A 12408-nucleotide genomic window follows, 5' to 3' on the forward strand; every position below is an offset into this window, starting at 1 on the left:
ATTAGTAAAGTGTATGTTACATTAAGAACAAAGAGTGGTAAGAGATTTAAGACACGATATCTAGGTATGATTCAAGCTTCTTTTCTAGTGCCACGACCACTTAACATATTTGCCTTCAATATCTTTGATGATACTTAAATAGGTCTTAATATTGTTTTATAGGTGGTTCTGATGATGATGACGTGGACCTTTCAAAGTGGTGAGTACACTGTTTTGTTATTTACTTTAAGGACTATCACAGTCAAACCAATTTAACCTAAATCTCTACTATTGCACGCATTATAAGTTAAGTTACGAACCGTATCTTATTCATAGTCAATAAAGGGCTTTTCGTGACAAACTTGTGTAGTCAAAACAATTCCCGAAATGTGGACATTCAATTGAATGATTCCCAATGAGACAACACTTCATTAATATTAAAGGACAATCATGTGAACAACAACAAGTCACGGTACAGCCTCTAACAATGAGCAACTCTCATACTACACAGCAAGCCACAATAAATATAAATAAAGTATTGGAAGCATGTAACCATGTCATTGCCAAAGTTCTTGATACACTCGCATCTCTGACTTGCATGCCTGCAGTTAACTTCCAAGCAAGATTGAATCTCGCAACTACGACTCATTATGGTTTTGCCCTACAAAGCTTAACGTAGAGGGTTAAGTCCGACAAGACTAGTTAATCGATAACCCCGTAACATTGTAAGGTGTCCGTCTCAAATTTGAACATCTTTATCGTTTGTATTCGTCCTTGTCTGAATTAATTTCAAACCATATTGTGCTGTATACCACCGTATTTATTATACAATGGGCTTAAGCAGTAAGGAACACTATTCAATTTCGAATGTAAAATCCGCTTCGGTATCTCGCAGTATAGTGTTCAATCATTTCGATGATCCATTAATAAGAAGTGGTATCAAGTTAAAGTAATAAAAACTTTGTATCTCGATTTTCATTCGTACTTCCAAATAAATTCTGTATTTTTAAAGATATCAATTGTATTTGTGCATATATATATATACATATATTTCGTAATTGTCCCCCTGGCAACGCGGTGCTGGAGTGGGGGCATATAAATACGGGGCCGTGTGACTGTCCGTTCAGTCGTGTAAGAGCTTTCACATGCACAATTGTTACCAGATTTTATATCAGCAATGTCTCCGTTAAGTTCGAAATAAGATCCAAAAAAACAATTCCAAAGGAGTAATGCAAGTGTACAATTCCTGCCAGATTTTTTTAACTGTATACCAAAGGTTTCGAGGAGTTCGAAAATCACCGCTGATCAATTATTTTTACAGGAGTAATGTCCTTTTGAAATATGATTTATATTGAACATTATAAAAATAAAGAGATGTGCATTGTAAGCACTCTCACACCTGAATTACTTGTCGGATTTTTTAATTAAATGTATTATCAAAGGCTTATACCATGCAGCAAGGTCTTGAAACCGTTTCGATATAGAAATTATATGGAAAATAACATTGTTAGCAATATCATGTCTATATTTCTGAACCATCTCGATGGTCTCATGGTAGCGTGTTCGTTTCAAGTGCGGGAGGTCATGGGTTCGAACCCGGTCGGGCCAAACCAAAGACTTTAAAATTGGTATTTGCTGCTTCTCCGTTTAGCACGCTGCATTAATGGTCGGCTCGGAGTCAGAATAATGTGTCCGGGTAAGGTGACATGTCTTCCCGCGAACTGTTACCTTGTGAACTAGCACGTTTAAAAAATCTGGATCAGCGTGTCGATCTAGTACAAAGCAGTGTTAATATTCATATTACATTAACATGTTCTCGTCCTGAATATGCATATTAATTTGCCGCTGAACGTTTAACAGCCATCCATCATCATCATCATCATCATCATCATCATCATCATCATCATCATCATCATCATCATCTATATTTCTGGTAGTACATTTATGAAATGTTTGGAAATATTTTGGAAGTTATTGCCCTTGGACAGATTGAAATAAATTTTGTACTATACCGACACGCTGAGCCTGATTTGTAACTTGCTTGTTCACAAGCGTTAACTTGTCCGCAGGAAACCATATCACCCTACTCGGACACATGATTGTGACTCCGAGCCGACCAGTCTTTGCTCTTACTCCTTAATACCACGCGCTTAGCGGAGAAGCAGCAAATACCAATTTTAAAGTCTTTGGTTTGACCCGGCCAGGGTTCGAACATTCGAGACGAATACGCTACCACGAGACCACCGAGGCGGTTCGTTCATTATGTACAGTAAATATATGTACAGTTAATATAAAGCACTATGAATTATATAGTTTGTGACACCATATTTTGATAATCATTGCGGGTTTAAACAAGTCTCCGCACACTGCAAAAAGTTTATGTTTTGATTACCATATTAATATGTTTATAAAATTATAGATGTATTTAAATATTTACAACATGATGTTAGAAGTCAGCCGAATAAATCATGTAACTTACATGCATAATTTTACCCAAAATGACAGAGTTCGAAATCATATGTGGAAAATTTAAGGAAAGTCAAAATCATAATGATAAGCACACGCTTAGTATAAATACTAGCAATACAAGTGTTAGCTTGAAAATTGAAGGCGCTAAATGACAAACCAAGGGTAAAATAATTGGTGAAACACGATGCTTTCTGTCTTTCCTCTTTAAAATCCATCATTCAATTTGCACAGCGTACTCTAAATTGCATAAATCATAACTTTCTACAATTCAACTAAACTAAATCCCACTTAAAGACCAAGAAATGCCTATTATATTATTATTTATAAGGAACTTTCTTAAAGAAAAATACTTACGGTTATATATAGATTGATACAAATAACATTTCTATATATATACTAAATATTAAAAATAAAAAGTGATTTGGAAAAAAAATAATGCATACATTTTCAATAAATTTTACAGTACACGCTGTATTAAGGGTTATCAAAGGTTATTAATATACTATATAATAAAATATTAATTTTCGCGAACCATTTAGGTCACAGAAATTCCAAAAAATGGCATCAGTAAGGAGAGTTGTACAAATGATGTGAATACACAGAACCCGGATCCAAATTATCTTTTACTAAAAGTATTCATCATTTTCTGTTTTGTATGTACTAACAACATTTCATTTTTCTACAATTTCGATTAAAATATTATAAAACCTGCAGTTCAATAGGTCACATGCCCCAAATAAACATTCCCCGATTGGTCGAACTATACTGTGGCCTCAGTGTAAAGCAACGCAAGCCTCGATGTAAAGATCACGCTTCCAAAAATAGAGGTATGTCCCAACTTAACATTCCCCGATTGGTTGATATGCTGCTCGATGTAAAGCAACGGAAGCCTTGATGCAATGAAGAAAAGGGGTTGACAGGATAAACGTAATCGTTATAAATTTTAACTTCATGGTTCTTATGCAAGCAAATTAAATAAACAATGATTTTATATAGTTGTGTTATTGTTTTCACCTTACATAGGGCTTTATTTCTGATCTTATTTCTGTGTACACAATTCTGAATCTACATATTTCACCATTATCAATATTAGGTAATCCGTTTGGACGATTCCATATACTATTATGTTTTAGGGTTTTTTAGCTTCAGTGTCGAGTTGGTGTATAGTATTGAGGGCTATCTGCGAGAAATAAATCTTTTTTTCTGATAGATTAACTAAATTCAAAACCAATATAAATATAGTTAACACATATATTTTATTTAACTGAGTAAATTGATCGGAATGTGAATGATACATAAACCTAAAATTCGTTTTGGTCTATCCTGAGACTACTATAGTCTCAGGTCTATCCCAGTGATGACATTTGCGCGGGAATTTAGTCCATTGACATCGTAATATAATTTACTTTGGATTATAACTATCTTTAGATGTAATGTTACAGGATTTAATGTGAAATCATTTGTCTCTTCTTTTATAGTACACGAGTTTGACGTCAGGTTTGTACACATGAAGTCTCTAGTCTAAAAAAAGCCAGTGACAGAACGATAAACAGATATTGAGATAAGCAACTGTCTAGGGCCAAGTAAGGGAGGTGAAAAAGCCAGTATTACGCAGAACGATAAACAGTTACATAGACGGATCCAGGGGGTGGGGAAAATTTGGTTGATTTTATAGGGAAGCAGGGGCGGATAGAGCCATTTTATAAAAGGGGGGTTCCCAACTCAGGACAAAGGGGGGAGGGGTGTTCCAACTATGTGTCCCCATTTAAATGCATTGATCGTCCAAAAAAAGGGGGGTTCCAACCCTCGGAACCCTCCCCCGGATCCGCCACTGGGGCAACCCTTAGGTCAGTCAGCGGCCACCCCCCTTTTATGAAAAGTTGTGGATCTGCCACTGAGATTTATATAAGCAGGTTTTCTTTGTGTAGATACCTTAAAATATCACCAACTGTGACTGAGTACACAATTTGATTCATTTTAGCTCATTAGCTGGGCTCACTCGCTAAAAAGGTTCATTGCAGGCCTGCTCACTGGCTAACATTTTACGATATTCATGACTCGTGTAGAAAAGCCGATAATCTATACATGTGTGTGAGGAGTAGTTATCAAGCTTCCTTTTGTCTGTAAAAACTGTCTTAGGCCAAGTTAAGGAGGTGAAAAGGCCAGTAAAAGAACGATAAACAGATGATCGGGTTTTCTTCATATAGATCCCTTAAAATATCCCCCACTGAGGACACAATTTGATTCATTTAAGCTCATTAGCTGCGCTCACTCGCCATAATAGGTTCATTGCGGCCTACTGGCTAATATATGTAGAAAAGCTGATAACCTATACATACATGTACATGTATATGGTCAGATCATATGTTTTCGTATGTCATATGAATTTGTACTATGCATGCCTTTTCAATGGAAATTGTGACGACAGTATGCATTCTTAATAGCACGAAAAATGATGAGAAAATTTTTCAGCAACATCAAAATATGTGGGGACACCCTATCAAGATCTATCAAGCTTGTGTTCATGTTGCGTTAAAACTGTTTTAGGAAGGTGAAAAATACCAACAACATAACAATAAATAGATAATCGATATTGTAAAATATCAATGTGTTGAAAAGCCAATGATCTACTTATATACTTAAATATGTCAACCATAAAATAAAACTGATTTAATTTACACCACAACTGTTAAAAAAACCTTTATGTTTATATAACTTATCTCATTCTAGTCCATTCAACTGACAGAATCGGTGTACATTTCATGAACTCTTTAATAACAAGAATCATCATGGACTATTCTTTATAGCAATATCTGTTAGCCATTTAGGGGTCTTTCTGCATTCAAAGTTTAGTTTAGTGGGTTTATTTTGCGAAAAAGAACTCAATTTCCAGATCAAAGTTAACATTTTCTATATATTTTGCTGTGTCAAATGACCTAATATTATATAAAGGACAGTACCCATATAGACCCAAAAATGGTATATCATATTCTACACATGACATTTTAGTATAAATAGTAAAAATATATAATGATATGAAGTTGAGCTTGAAACCCAATATACAAAACGACAATGATATATTAGATATGGTATGAAAGTTGAAATTAATCTCTTATAATTCTGTGCAGAATGGCTCTCTATTTTGTATCTATATCTTACACTTAATGTAATGATGTATTATATATTATTGACAGTTGAAACTTAAATAAAATTTTCAATTGAATTGAATTGAAATACGGAAAGTTAGCCCAAAGAGTATTAATTAAACATGTTAAAGAAGAATGTTCGCCTCGGTGTTGTTAAATCACAAAAATACCTCGATTCAAAATTGACGTATGCTCAGTAGTTCTTCGTACTTGTTAAACACTTTTGGCTATTAGAATATTAAAAAAAAATCGAGTGATGCAACTATGAAATGCACGAACAATATAAAATATATACTATCAAGGTGACTTCTGAAGCAACATTAAATTTTCTTTGTATAAAAATGACTTATGGGTCGCTAAATGTTTATTTAGTATATTCGTTGTATGATAAGTAATACCACGAAAAGGAATTGAAATGGAACTTTGTATCAAATTTAACACATATAAATATAGTAGCTTCTTAATAAAATGTAAAGAAACCGAAAGTGCAAATGTCAGTCGCTGTTACATTTAAATCGTCATCGGACACTTTAAAGTCTACTCCGAGCTCTTTCAAAACTGTCACAGCGTTGAAGTATTTAAATATTTAGGATCTAATAGCATTGTTCAGCGTATAGATAAAATTTAAATCAAAAAACATTTAAATCAAAAAACATTTACGTCGATGAATTTAATTGTATATCATTATCATCTTTCATAATATACTGTACATGATTGAAAAACAAATTAAAATTTCAGACTAAACTTAAACAACAATACAAAGTTAAATCATTGAACAAATCATAACACATGGTCCTCTGTATTATGTTCATAATATGTCCTTGGCTTGCTAATATTGTTTATGTACCAGGAATCTACATGACAAATGTAAACCAAACTTGGCAGGAATACCGTTTTGAAAGATCCATCCAATGATTTATGTGACATTATTATATAAATTCATTAATGTTTTTGAGATTTGTTTCTAATCTTCTCATTTTTGTTTTTGTTCTTTCCAATCTCAATAATTTTGATTACAAGATAGTTGCTGGCATAACGCAAACATTCAGTTAAACAACAACATTTTGCCCAAAGAAATCATGACTGAAATATCACCTTGATACAAGTAAACAAACAGCCTTTAAAAAGTAGGATTTTTTGGAGGCCATTATCTTTGTATTCAGTTCTCATTTGAACGATGGTCTTACAGGGGAAAATGTTGCCATTTATATGAATATTTGCGCCATGAGAGCTGATGATTATGATGAAATACAAAATAGTTTTTTATCCCTATAAATTGATACCCGATTTTGGATATGATACCCATAAATTGGGATAGTACCCATTTATGAGGATCTTCCCTAACTTGTCAGAACTAAATGGGTGTACTGGATCAGCTTCTGATTATCTGAAAACTGCAACATTTAACACTGATCGTATGGTTCAACGACACACTACTCTATATAGATATAAGAAGATGTGGTATGAGTGCTAATGAGACAACTCTCCATCCAAGTCACAATTTGTTAATGTAAACCATTATAGGTCAAAGTACGGCCTTCAACAGGCAGCCTTGGCTCACATCGAACAACAAGCTATAAAGGGCCCCAAAATGACTAGTGTAAAACCATTCAAACAAGAAAACCAACGGTCTAATCTATATAAAAAACGAGAAACGAGAAATTCTTATGAACCACATCAACAAAAGACAACCACTGGACATCAGGTTCCTGACTTTGGACAGGTGCAAACAAATGCAGTGGGTTTAAACGTTTTAATAGGAGCCATCCTTCACCCTACCTGAAACAATAGTGTAACATCACAACATAGAAAGACACGATACAAAATATCAATTGAAATGGCTGAACTCAATCAAAAGGCATATTAACAAAAACAAGTGAACATACACTGAACGAATAAATTTCATCTATGACACAATGTAAATACAAAATTAATAAAACAAGGGGGTTAGATGTAAAACAATATCAGAAAGACAACCCAATCATAATCATGGACAAAATGCCGCCAAATAAAATAACGTACACAGGTAAATAAAAATAATTTTGATGTAAGGTATACATGGAGTATGGAAATAATTTTTACAAAATAATTATTTTTGTTGTTCCTAGTACGAGAACAAAAGTGAAAATTTATCGTCATACTAAACACTTATCAAAGGTGGTATATATTAAAAATAGTGAGACTAGATATAACACTGAATAAGTAAACATTAAACAACAAAAATACATTACAAATTGTATCAACAGGTCAAATTAACACGAAAGTACGATTTGAGAGTACTCGCAGTTACTGACAGCTAGTTAAAAGCCAAAAACAATTAATAATAAAAAATCATGCATCAGAGACTAAAATCAACTAAAACACATCCCAGGAATTTAGTGTTTTAACGTCATGGACAGTCAAAGAAGACATGACTTGTGCAATGCCAAAATAAAAGTATCGACAGTAGGCTAGTTAATCTAAAGGTCCGATGAGTTTACACGGATCACATAGTGATTTCCGCGCTTTTAATACAATATTACCGTAAAATTTAGGATGTGAAATACCGTTTTTAATAAGTTTCCTACAGGTACATCCTTTACTAATCAAAGCTTTTTATCAATGAAAGAATTTAGTAAAAGTTTTAAGCAATTAATGGTAACGAAATCCCTGACTTAATAATTTACCAGTGATGCATTGATTACGTTCCTTAAAATCCATGACATCACTACACACACGGGCTTAGCGAACGAGTTGGGATATTTAAACACCATATGATGAAGCCAAAAGAACATCGCCGTCTAAAAAGGAAAAATTAACAATAGGGAATGAAAAATCGTCTCTTTTGTCGCAAATTTTAGTATGGAGTTTCCCTTTAAAAATTGAAATGTCTAGATCTAGAAATGGACAACTACTGATGTTTATGTTAAATTTATTTAAAGTTAGTTCCTTTGGGTAATATTTAGAGAACTCTGGATTATTTAACGAAAAAAATATCATCAAGATAACGGTAGGTATTGTTGAAAGTATCGACCAAATGTAACAATGACGTATCTTTTCTGAGTTTGGTCATAAACTGAGATTCATAGCAATACAGGAATAAATCTGCTATTTAAGGGACGCAGTTAGTGCCCATAGGAATACTTACTACCTGTCGATACATTTATCGCCGAAACGTACATATATGTTGTCCAGGAGAAAATTTATAGCTTCAATCATATCTTCACATTTCCAGTAAGTGTATCTAGCATACTTTTCTTTTCGACACAGAAAAGGCTTTAAACGAGTTACAGCAAATAAATTTGAAATGAGATTTTTCAAAAGACCATTTAATTAAATATGAAAACTTTTTCTTGATAAGATTGTGTGGAAGTCTAGTGTAGAGAGTAGAAAAATCATAACTGTCAACAGAATTAAAAGGACCATCAAAAACACGTTCTTTATCTAAAACCTCTAATGAATTTTTAACACACCAAGAATAATTAATACCATTATTTTCATAAGCTTCATTACAAAAGTTCATAAGAAGTTCTTTGATATTAGTAAGGGAGGTAGTTAGAAGCACTGACAGATTAGTAGTGGAACACTTACTAGATGCGGAGATGAAGCGGAATTTAAATGGTTGTTTGTGTAATGTAGGTAACCAGTACATAGTCGGGACTTTTAAATGTTCGGAAGAGGCTTTAAGCTGGGTAGTGGCAGTGATATGCTTGTTTACAATTTGACTCTCTGTGGAGCGTACGGACCTGAATGTAGACAAAGTGATAATTTCGTTTTGGAGAACTTCCGTGTAGTATATGCGTCACACCACTACATTATTGGCTGCTTTGTCTGCCGGTACGAACACAAACCGCTTTGCGAGTACTTGGAGTTTATTTTTTATTCTAGAAATGGGTATATCATGAACCCTATTATTAATTTCAGAATTGTTTTCAAAATGAGATATACGAATATCAACAGTATTCATAATTTTATTTAAATAACTGTCTAGATTTTTTATCAGATTTTTCACGTTTACACCAATTTTTACAGTAGGCAGACAAAGCGTCTTTAATGACCTGACGACACTGTTTCCAATCTATAGTTTAAACATATTTTATCAGTTAGCATTCTTTGTCAAAATTATCTCCCCATTACGCCAGTTCATTTTTACAATCGTAAAAATGGAAGCCATTGTAGGGATGACGTGCTGCCAATTTAGCTCTTGAAAACCGATAAATTTGTTCACATAGCACCATTACGATCCTTATATGCCAGTTGTATTTTAAAAGACAAATGTATCTACTAGCTAATGAGCATCAGTTAATATACTTGTCTACATTCAGTCAACTTAAAACTATTGTCTGATCGGTTGTCAGGTGGAATTTTCGAAAATTCATAAACATTTAAAACAAATTCTAATTCAATATTTCGTGGAAGGGCAGACTAAAAATTTTCAGTGGTTGAAGACTATAAACCCTAGATATCACACACAAAAAATGAAGTTTTTTCGAAGATATGCATTTTTAAGATCCAACTTAAAAGTCTGTCGTCAAGTATTTTTAGTAAAAATTTGCTATTCGAACACACCTATTCTGTTTCTGTGATTCATTAGAAAGGTATTTCACTTGACCCATATATTTCATTTTTTTAGTACTGTGAATTTTCGATGTTATAAAGTCAACATGTAGCCTTGATATATAAAAATGATAGAATCTGAAGCGAGATGATGTATCAAATACTTTTGCTTTTTACGTTTTCAAGGCAAAATATTCATCTCAAACACGCCCTTACATAAAAAGGTGCACTCGATTTTCTTTTTTCGATGCAATTGTTACCCATTTTTTTGAATTATCTTGAGTCACATAATGGAAGGGCAGAAACGAAAATTAAAGAACAAATAGATTGATATGTTCTCCGTCCGTGGTATTTTTTTTTTTAAATCGGAGGTTATGCATTTTATAGATCCAACTGAATAGACACCCATGTCGTGGACTTGATATCAAATTGTTCTGCTTAATTATGTAATAGATAAATTGAAAACTTATGCAAATGGTGTTTTTATGATAAAATACTTCGTAATTTAGCCCAAACTGTCATTTTATTTGTTTCTATTAACTTTTAAAATTTTGTTACTATAGTAAACATTACAGTAAGCATTTATCGCCTTCTCTAACAAAGAGCTTCGATTCTTTTGTTCTATTTCAACTGGGTTTCCGCCTGTTATTGTTCAAAAACATTGACAATAGGATTAGACACAAGTTTTGCAACTTAGAACGTCTTCTCCATTACATACAAATAATAAATAACCGAACAAAATAAAATACATAATAATAACATCATAAACAATATTAATATGGAGACATGAAATTAACAAGAATTTAAACGACATGGCTCATCGATTTCTAAAAGTCGAGTTGACCGTAAATTTATTTATGATAGACCTAGTAGGTTGTTTTAAATTTGGAATAAATATTCACTCAAAAGGTAAGTTATTATTTTAAAGAAATTAAATTAAATTGTTGTTGTCAACTGATAGGATTTTATATATAAAATCAAATTGATGATCCATGTCTTTGGAAAAAATGAACAATTTCATTCGAAGTCAACAAAAGTAATTACATTATTATTGTTATATATTTAACCATAATGTCTATGCACTATGAAAAGCGATTGGTGTCTGATATAATTCTGCACTTTTGTAAAAATTAGCGTGTTTATGTTCATATTAAACATATCATTACCGTACATTAAAGTTTCCAAGTCAGTAGGTATATTTTCTTTTCTAAGTTCAAAAAATAAGATATTCCTTTGAGCTGTATAATTTTTACATGAAAGGAAATAATGTTGAGCATTTTCATATAAATAACCACATTGACACATTGCGTTAGGTTTAATATTTGCGTGATACAGATCCATGTTAAGGGCACTGCATTTGTTTCTTAATCTTGCGTGCAAAACATTTAAATATCTATCGCCTATAGTGAAATATGTAGGGAGTGATTTGTTTTTATAATATTTCTGTTTAATTTTTAATTTAAACATATTAAAAGACTGTTCATTTCTAATACTTAAATCGAGCGAATTCCACAGTTTAATACTAGATGGAATAAATGATTCTTGATAAAGGGACAGTCTGCTAGAGGTTTGGTATATATTTTGACTGTTTCGTAGATTGTAATTGTTTGTTTCTGCAACTGTAGGGGGTATTAAATCTAATAAGTATTCTGGAGCGTCCTCTTTCATAATTTTGTAAAATAAAGTTAATTTCTTAACTTCCCATCTAATCTTTAACTTTTCCCATCCCGTCTCTAAATAAAGTGATTGAGTGCTAGCATAGCTTGTTAAACCAGTGACAATACGTGCTGCTTCCAGTTGTAATTTTTCTAATCTTTCAGAATTTAACTGTCCGCAATTATCCCAAACTTCAGAAGAATATTCTAGAACGGGCCTAATAAAAGTTAAATATATTTTTTCTAAATATTCCCTTTTTAGTCGGAATTTCAAACGCCTAAGAACATTTAATTTTTTTGATACCTTTTCTATTTTAAAGAATCAATATGCTTGGTCCACTTACAGTCACTGCTAAAAAATATACCTAAATGTTTGTGACTAGTAAGTGTATCTACCTGAACTCCGCCAAAATCAAAAATCAAGTTATTTTTTGAATTTTTGTTACTAAACAACATGATATTAGTTTTATTGGGATTGAATTTAACTAGCCAAACATTTGCCCAGGAATTAATATTTTGTAGATCGATATTTATCATAGATTGAAGAGTAGTTTCATCTGGAGCAGTATGTCCAATAGATGTATCGTCTGCAAACATTCTACTTAATCCAATCATATCATCTG

Source organism: Mytilus californianus, unplaced genomic scaffold, assembly GCF_021869535.1.
Source record: "Mytilus californianus isolate M0D057914Y unplaced genomic scaffold, xbMytCali1.0.p SCAF_11, whole genome shotgun sequence".
In the NCBI taxonomy this organism is placed as follows: domain Eukaryota; kingdom Metazoa; phylum Mollusca; class Bivalvia; order Mytilida; family Mytilidae; genus Mytilus; species Mytilus californianus.